At 42.5% G+C, this 9175-nt stretch overlaps 1 pseudogene across 1 annotated transcript; it reads right to left on the bottom strand.

The window, feature by feature from the left end:
• Positions 1 to 4355: 4355 nt before the first annotated feature.
• LOC104664849 lies at positions 4356 to 5911 on the bottom strand (annotated as a pseudogene). Its single transcript, XR_748326.2, has one exon. The product of XR_748326.2 is annotated as an RNA-binding protein 4 pseudogene (transcript).
• Positions 5912 to 9175: the final 3264 nt, after the last annotated feature.

Here is a 9175-nt window from a genome sequence, read left to right on the forward strand (position 1 = left end):
CAGAATAATTAGGTAAGAGAAAGAAATAAAAGGCATTCAAATTGGAAAAGAGGAAGTCAAATTATCCTTGTCAATGATACAATTTTATATCTAGAAAAACCTAAAGATTCCACCCAAAAAATATTAGATTTAATAAAAAAATTCATTAAAGTTGCAGGATGCAAAATCAAAGTACAAAATTTAGTAGTGTTATACACCAATAATGATCTAGCTGAGAAAGAAATGTAGGAGGCAATCTCATTTATAACAGCTACCCAAAAAAATATCTAGGAATAAATTTAACCAAGGATTTGAGAGATGTCTACAAGGAAAACTACACAATACTGATTAAAGAAATCAGAGATGACACAAACAAATGGAAAAAAATCCCGTGCTTATAGATTGGATTAATATCTAACTAGTGTCGGGGGCAGAGCAAGATGGCCAAATAGGAACAGCTCCAGTCTCCAACTCCCAGCGCGAGCGACACAGAAGACCAGTGATTTCTGCATTTTCAACTGAGGTACTGGGGACATCTCACTAGGGAGTGCCGGACAATCGGTGCTGGTCAGCTGCTGCAGCCTGACCAGCGAGAGCTGAAGCAGGGCGAGGCATTGCCTCACCTGGGAAGTGCAAGCGGGAAGGGAATCCCTTTTCCTAGCCAGGGGAACTGAGACACACAACACCTGGAAAATCGGGTAACTCCCACCCCAATACCACGCTTTAAGCAACGGGCACACCAGAAGAATATATCCCTCACCTGGCCGGGAGGGTCCCACGCCCACGGAGCCTCCCTCATTGTTAACACAGCAGTCTGCAGCGATCTAACCGCAAGGCAGCAGCGAGGCTGGGGGAGGGGCACCCGCCATTGCTGAGGCTTAAGTAGGTAAACAAAGCCGCTGGGAAGCTCGAACAGGGTGGAGCTCACAGCAGCTCAAGGAAACCTGCCTGTCTCTATAGACTCCACCTCTGGGGGCAGGGCTCAGCTAAAAAACAACAGGGGAAACAGCAGAGGCCTGAGCAGACACGAACGACTCTGTCTGACAGCTTTGAAGAGAGCAGTGGATCTCCCAACACGGAGGTTGAGATCTGAGAACAGACAGACTGCCTGCTCAAGTGGGTCACTGACCACTGAGTAGCCTAACTGGGAGACATCCCCCACTAGGGGCAGTCTGACACCTCTGAGAGGAAGCTTCCAAAGTAAGAATCAGACAGGTACACTCGCTGTTCAGCAATATTCTATCTTCTGCAACCTCTGCTGCTGATACCCAGGCAAACAGGGTCTGGAGTGGACCTCAAGCAATCTCCAACAGACCTATAGCTGAGGGTCCTGACTGTAAGAAGGAAAACTATCAAACAGGAAGGACACCTATACCAAATCCCCATCAGTACGTCACCATCATCAAAGACCAGAGACAGATAAAACCACAAAGATGGGGAAAAAGCAGGGCAGAAAAGCTGGAAATTCAAAACATAAGAGCGCATCTCCCCCTACAAAGGAGCGCAGCCCATCTCCAGCAATGGATCGAAGCTGGTCAGAGAATGACTTTGACGAGATGAGAGAAGAAGGCTGCAGTCCATCAAACTTCTCAGAGCTAAAGGAGGAATTACGTACCCAGTGCAAAGAAACTAAAAATCTTGAAAAAAGAGTGGAAGAATTGACAGCTAGACTAATTAATGCAGAGAAGGTCATAAACGAAATGACAGAGATGAAAACCATGACATGAGAAATACGTGACAAATGCACAAGTTTCAGTAACCGACTCGATCAACTGGAAGAAAGAGTATCAGCGATTGAGGATCAAATGAATGAAATGAAGCGAGAAGAGAAACCAAAAGAAAAAAGAAGAAAAAGAAATGAACAAAGCCTACAAGAAGTATGGGATTATGTAAAAAGACCAAATCTACGTCTGATTGGGGTGCCTGAAAGTGAGGGGGAAAATGGAACCAAGTTGGAAAACACTCTTCAGGATATCATCCAGGAGAACTTCCCCAACCTAGTAGGGCAGGCCAACATTCAAATTCAGGAAATACAGAGAACACCACAAAGATACTCCTCCAGAAGAGCAACTCCAAGACACATAATTGCCAGATTCACCAAAGTTGAAATGAAGGAAAAAATCTTAAGGGCAGCCAGAGAGAAAGGTCGGGTTACCCACAAAGGGAAGCCCATCAGACTAACAGCAGATCTCTTGGCAGAAACTCTACAAGCCAGAAGAGAGTGGGGGCCAATATTCAATGTTCTTAAAGAAAAGAATTTTCAACCCAGAATTTCATATCCAGCCAAATTAAGTTTCATAAGTGAGGGAGAAATAAAATCCTTTACAGATAAGCAAATGCTTAGAGATTTTGTCACCACCAGGCCTGCCTTACAAGAGACCCTGAAGGAAGCACTAAACATGGAAAGGAACAACCGGTACCAGCCATTGCAAAAACATGCCAAAATGTAAAGACCATCGAGGCTAGGAAGAAACTGCATCAACTAATGAGCAAAATAACCAGTTAATATCATAATGGCAGGATCAAGTTCACACATAACAATATTAACCTTAAATGTCAATGGACTAAATGCTCCAATTAAAAGACACAGACTGGCAAACTGGATAAAGAGTCAAGACCCATCAGTCTGCTGTATTCAGGAGACCCATCTCACATGCAGAGACACACATAGGCTCAAAATAAAGGGATGGAGGAAGATCTACCAAGCAAATGGAGAACAAAAAAAAGCAGGGGTTGCAATCCTAGTCTCTGATAAAACAGACTTTAAACCATCAAAGATCAAAAGAGACAAAGAAGGCCATTACATAATGGTAAAGGGATCAATTCAAGAGGAAGAGCTAACTCTCCTAAATATATATGCACCCAATACAGGAGCACCCAGATTCATAAAGCAAGTCCTTAGAGACTTACAAAGAGACTTAGACTCCCATACAATAATAATGGGAGACTTCAACACTCCAGTGTCAACATTAGACAGATCAACGAGACAGAAAGTTAACAAGGATATCCAGGAATTGAACTCATCTCTGCACCAAGTGGACCTAATAGACATCTATAGAACTCTCCACCCCAAATCAACAGAATATACATTCTTCTCAGCACCACATCGCACTTATTCCAAAATTGACCACATAATTGGAAGTAAAGCACTCCTCAGCAAATGTAAAAGAACAGAAATTATAACAAACTGTCTCTCAGACCACAGTGCAATCAAACTAGAACTCAGGACTAAGAAATTCACTCAAAACTGCTCAACTACATGGAAACTGAACAACCTGCTCCTGAATGACTACTGGGTACATAATGAAATGAAGGCAGAAATAAATATGTTCTTTGAAACCAATGAGAACAAAGATACAACATACCAGAATCTCTGGGACACATTTAAAGCAGTGTGTAGAGGGAAATTTATAGCACTAAATGCCCACAAGAGAAAGCAGGAAAGTTCTAAAATGGACACTCTAACATCACAAAAGAACTAGAAAGGCAAGAGCAAACACATTCAAAAGCTAGCAGAAGGCAAGAAATAACTAAGATCAGAGCAGAACTGAAGGAGATAGAGACACAAAAAACCCTCCAAAAAATCAATGAATCCAGGAGTTGGGTTTTTGAAAAGATCAACAAAATTGACAGACCGCTAGCAAGACTAATAAAGAAGAAAAGAGAGAGGAATCAAATAGATGCAATAAAAAATGATAAAGGGGATATCACCACCGACCCCACAGAAATGCAAACTACCATCAGAGAATACTATAAACACCTCTACGCAAATCAACTAGAAAATCTAGAAGAAATGGATAATTTCCTGGACACTTACACTCTCCCAAGGCTAAACCAGGAAGAAGTTGAATCCCTGAATAGACCAATAGCAGGCTCTGAAATTGAGGCAACAATTAATAGCCTACCCACCAAAAAAAGTCCAGGACCAGATGGATTCACAGCTGAATTCTACCAGAGGTACAAAGAGGAGCTGGTACCATTCCTTCTGAAACTATTCCAATCAATAGAAAAAGAGGGAATCCTCCCTAACTCATTTTATGAGACCAACATCATCCTGATACCAAAGCCTGGCAGAGACACAACAAAAAAAGAGAATTTTAGACCAATATCCCTGATGTACCATGTGACACAGCCATCCCACTACTGGGTATATACCCAAAGGATTATAAATCATGCTGCTATAAAGACATGCACACGTATGTTTATTGCGGCACTATTCACAATAGCAAAGACTTGGAATCAACCCAAATGTCCATCTGTGACAGACCGGATTAAGAAAAGGTGGCACATATACACCATGGAATACTATGCAGCCATAAAAAAGGAATAGTTTGTGCCCTTTGTAGGGACATGGATGCAGCTGGAAACCATCATTCTTTTTTTTTTTTTAAGTTGAAAAACCATTTATTTCACTGGAAAGAAAAAAAGTGATCCAACTCTATAGGTCTAGCCTTTGGACCAAAGAGAGACCCTGGAGCAGTGAGACTCTCACCAAGGTCATTCCCAAATCCAACAGCCGCAGGAGGCAGGAGGCAGGGAGGAGACAGCACAGCCCCCACCACAGTTTCTGCACACAATGAGGCCTGCTGGGAGTACAGAACATGAATGGGAAGCTACAGAAGTTTTGAAGGACAGAAGAACAGGAAAATGGGCAGGAGAGGAAAGGAAAGGAAAGGAAAGGAAGAGAAGGTCTGAACTTAGCAAGGTAAATTAAGGTCCATGGTTCCTGAGGGACTGAACGCACAGAGCCGAGAACGTCCCGGAGATGGGGTACCACGAAGGGTGTATTCTCATGCACAACCGCAGCTCGGAATTTCAGCCCACACACATCCCACCTCAAGCTTTAAAAGGCTGAGTACCGCGCCCGATCGGCATACTGCTCCCGCTCATACCGGGCCATGTCGTACAGAGAATTCCGCGCAGCTGCTGAAGCTTGGGACAACTCACTCTCATGCCCGTAACCGTAGCCCTCTCCAACAGTGGGGACTGGGGCTGTAGCGCGACGCAGGGGGCTCCGATCCCGCCCGTAATATGAAGTGGAAGCTGCAGTAACAGCAGCAGCGGCTGCTGCTGCAGCAGCAGCTGTGGCAGCAGCTCCTGAGGTCGGCAACAGGTGTCTATCGTAGGGATCAAGAGAGGTGGAGGTGAGGTGACTGGCCATGGCTGTATTCTGGACTTGTGGCAGCTGGGACAGGGTCTGCTCTGCATAATTATACACGGAGGCAGCTGCAGCCGCCACTGCCTCATAGGACCGGGCAGCACGGCAGCGCTTGTAGTAGGCATCGAGCGCTCCGTACGCGTTGTTGTAATACAATGAATCCCCATAGCTCATGGTGTAAGGCGTACGCACTGCTCCGTATTGCTCATTATATTGCTCGGTCAAGTCTGCCACGCGGCCTGAACGATCTATCGGACACTCTTTGGACCAGTGCCCCTCTTTCCCGCACCGATAGCAGCCGCTCTGGTCTCCCATCCCGGGCGCAGTCCTAAGCCGGCTGGTGGACAACTGCACGTGCATTCGTTTGCCTTGAAACTCTGTGTTATCAAGGCCCCTGATGGCCTCCACTGCATCCTCTGCCCGCTCCATGTGTACGAAGGCATAATCTTTCACGATGTCACATTCGATGACCGGACCATACTCCTCAAACTTGGCTCGAAGCTCCTTATTGGTGCAAGTGGGACTGATGTTGCCCACATGCAACTTTGTTGAGGTTTTGCTCTTATTCTTGCTGGCTTCCACGTTGATGTTCACCCCATGAAGCTTGTAATGGTGCAGGTTGCGTATGGCATCTTCAGCTGCAGTTTTATCTTCTATGTGCACAAAGCCGTAATTCTTAATGATGTCACATTCCAGCACCTTCCCATACTGCTCGAAGAGTGAGCGAATCTCCTGCTCTGTAGCCTCCCGGGGCAGGGAAACCATCATTCTTAGCAAACTATCACAAGAACAGAAAACCAAACACCGCATGTTCTCACTCATAGGTGGGAACTGAACAATGACATCACTTGGACTCGGGAAGGGGAACATCACACATCGGGGCCTATCATGGGGAGGGGGGAGGAGGGAGGGATTGCATTGGGGAGTTATACATGATATAAATGATGAATTGATGGGTGCTGACGAGTTGATGGGTGCAGCACACCAACATGGCACAAATATACATATGTAACAAACCTGCACGTTATGCACATGTACCCTAGAACTTAAAGTATAATAAAAAAAATGAAAAAAAAAGAAAAAAAAAAGAAAAAATGGCACCAAAGCTTTGCTTAATGCAAGACTGCCACAAACTTTCAATTTGCTAAAACACACACACACACACACAATATTACTATGAAGTACAATAAAGTAATGCATGATAAAATGGCAAAAAAAAAAAAATCTAACTAGTGTCAATTAATATTAGGTTAATATCTGATTGATATGAGAATCAGCTAGACTTGTCTGGCAGCAAGAAGACAGCTTTTTCAGGATCCCAGTTGGCTTTGTTAGAAAGAGAGCATCTCAGGCCGGGCACGGTGGCTCACACCTGTAATCCCAGCACTTTGGGAGGCCAAGGTGGGCAGATCAAGAGGCCAGGAGATCAAGAACATCCTGGCCAACACGGTGAAACCTCATCTCTACTAAAAAAACAAAAAATTAGCCGGGCGTGGTGGTGGGTGCCTGTAGTCCCAGCTACTTGGGAGGCTGAGGCAGGAGAATGGCATGAACCCAGGAGGTGGAGCTTTCAGTGAGCAGAGATTAAAAAAAAAAAAGAAAAAGAAAAAGAAAAAAAAAATCATCTCAACATGCCTAAAAGTCTAAAAGTCAAGACACTGATCCTAACTTTGCTTTATTATTTTTGTGAAAATGACCACACTGTCCAAAGCAATCTACACATGTAATGTAATCCCTATAAAAATACCCATGTTAACTTTTCACCGAATTAGAAAAAGTAATTCTAAAATTCATATGCAACAACAAAAAAAAAGTCCAAATAACCAAAGCAATCCTGAGCAAAAAGAATAAAGCTGGAGGCATCACATTATCTGACTTCAAATTATATTACAAGGCTATAGTAACCAAAACAGCATGGTACTGGTATAAAAAGACACATAGATCAATGGAATAGAATAGATAACCCAGAAATAAAGCAATATATTTACAGCCCATTGATCTTTGACAAAGCCGTCAAAAGCATATACTGGGAAAAGAACATTCTCTTCAATAAATTGTGCTGGGAAAATTATGTTGCCATATGCAGAAGAATGAAACTGGAACCCTATCTCTTACCATGTACAAAAATGAACACAAGATGGATTAAAGACTTAAACATAAGACTCAAAACCATAAAAAATAGAAGAAAACCTAGGGAAAACTCTTCTGGACATTGGTCTTGGCAAAGAACCTCAAAAGCACAGGCAACAGAAACAAAAAGATAGACAAATGGGACTTTGTTAAACTCAGAAGCTTCTGCACAGCAAAAGAAATTATCAACAGAGTGAACAGACAGCCTGCAGAATTTGAGAAAATATTTGCAAACTATTCATTCAACAGGAGATTGATATCCAGAATGTACAAGGAACTCAAACAGCTCAACAAGAACAGCAAAAACCACACAGATAATCCCATTTAAAAGTGGGCAAAGGACATGAACAGACATTTTTCAGAAGAAGACAAATTACCAACCCGTATATGAAAAAATGCTGAACATCACTAATCACTAGAGAAATGCAAATCAAAACCACAATGAGATATCATCTTACTCCAGTTAGAATAGCTATGATTAAAAAGACAAAAGAAAAAAAAAAAAACCAGAAAAACAAAAACCCAACAGATGTTGGTGAGGATGCAGAGTAAAGTAAATTTTCCATACACTGTTGGTGGAAATGTAAATTAGTACAACCTTTATGAAAAACAGTATGGAAATTTCTCAAATAACTAAAAATAGAACTACCAATGAATTCAGCAGTCCCACTACTGGGTATCAACCCAAAAGGAAAGAAATCAATATATGAAAAAGACACCTGCACTCATATGTTTATTGCAATACTATTAACAACAGATAAAATATGGAATCAACATAAGTGCCCATCAATTGTTGATTAAAGAAAATGTGGTATATATATGCAATAGAATACTATTTCAGCCATAAAAAGAATAAAATTATGCCTTTTGCAGCAAAATGGATGGAATTGAAGGTTAAAGAAGTATAGCTCGTTCTCACTCACAAGTGTGTCAAAAAACTTTTTCTTACATTTAACCTAAATATTTTGTGTTGCAATTCACCTTTTCCCCTCTGAGTTCTGTCTCATTATCTCTCTCCATATGTCTAAGGACAACTGAACTGTGTCTTTTGGAGCTTTTCTGATGACTGAGTGAGTGGGCTGAATTGACAGATCAGTTTAGTCAGGCATTTCCTTTGACTTACTACTTTTTTTCTCTCCACTATATTGACTAGTTGTTTGACTGAATCCACCTCACCAGCCAGTCTTCTTGGCCCTGTGAATTTCTGTGTGTGTGTGTGAGTGTGTGTGTGTGTGTTTGTGTGTATGTGTGTGTGTGCCCACGCCCAGTGGTGGGATCATTATACAGTGGTTTCAATCACTACTTTTGATTGAACCAAGCAACCTTGGTCAATTTACCTGGCATTGCAACCAGCAGCAGACATCACAGTGGATATATATCACCCCAGTTACTGTGATGAGTAGAGAGAAGATGGGCTTGATAGATTCAACTGGAAATTCTGTTCTGTTTTGGCCTCAGAACATACAGAACAAACAAAACTGTGAAACAGGCATGTTTGATTGGTGATGCCCTTCTGTCTCATCTATCAAGGCCTTACTCTTTGGCTACTTTCCTGGCACAGTGCTCATGCTCTCCGTACCTTTTGTTTCCCCCAGTAGCCAAATATCTGTCTTATGCTCCAGCCTGTGGGTTCACTGATCAGTGGTTGAAAGTAACATCATTTTTGGGTGACTCTGGGTGTTGAAAGATGAGGCAGTAGGAACAAGTCAAGGTTATAGGTAAGAAGTTGGTGAAAGTGGGACTGTATTTCTCAAAATTGCCTTTGCAAGAGGCTAATTCTGAGGGATGTAAACAGAGTTTATGGGTAGAAAGTTTCTGTGGGTAAACATTATAATAGTCTGCTGGTTTTGGGAACCCTTCTCGTCTTGTTCTCACTGTGCTAACTTGGGAAAATCACCTTATCTCTCA

This window comes from Rhinopithecus roxellana, chromosome 7, assembly GCF_007565055.1.
Source record: "Rhinopithecus roxellana isolate Shanxi Qingling chromosome 7, ASM756505v1, whole genome shotgun sequence".
NCBI classification, from domain to species: domain Eukaryota; kingdom Metazoa; phylum Chordata; class Mammalia; order Primates; family Cercopithecidae; genus Rhinopithecus; species Rhinopithecus roxellana.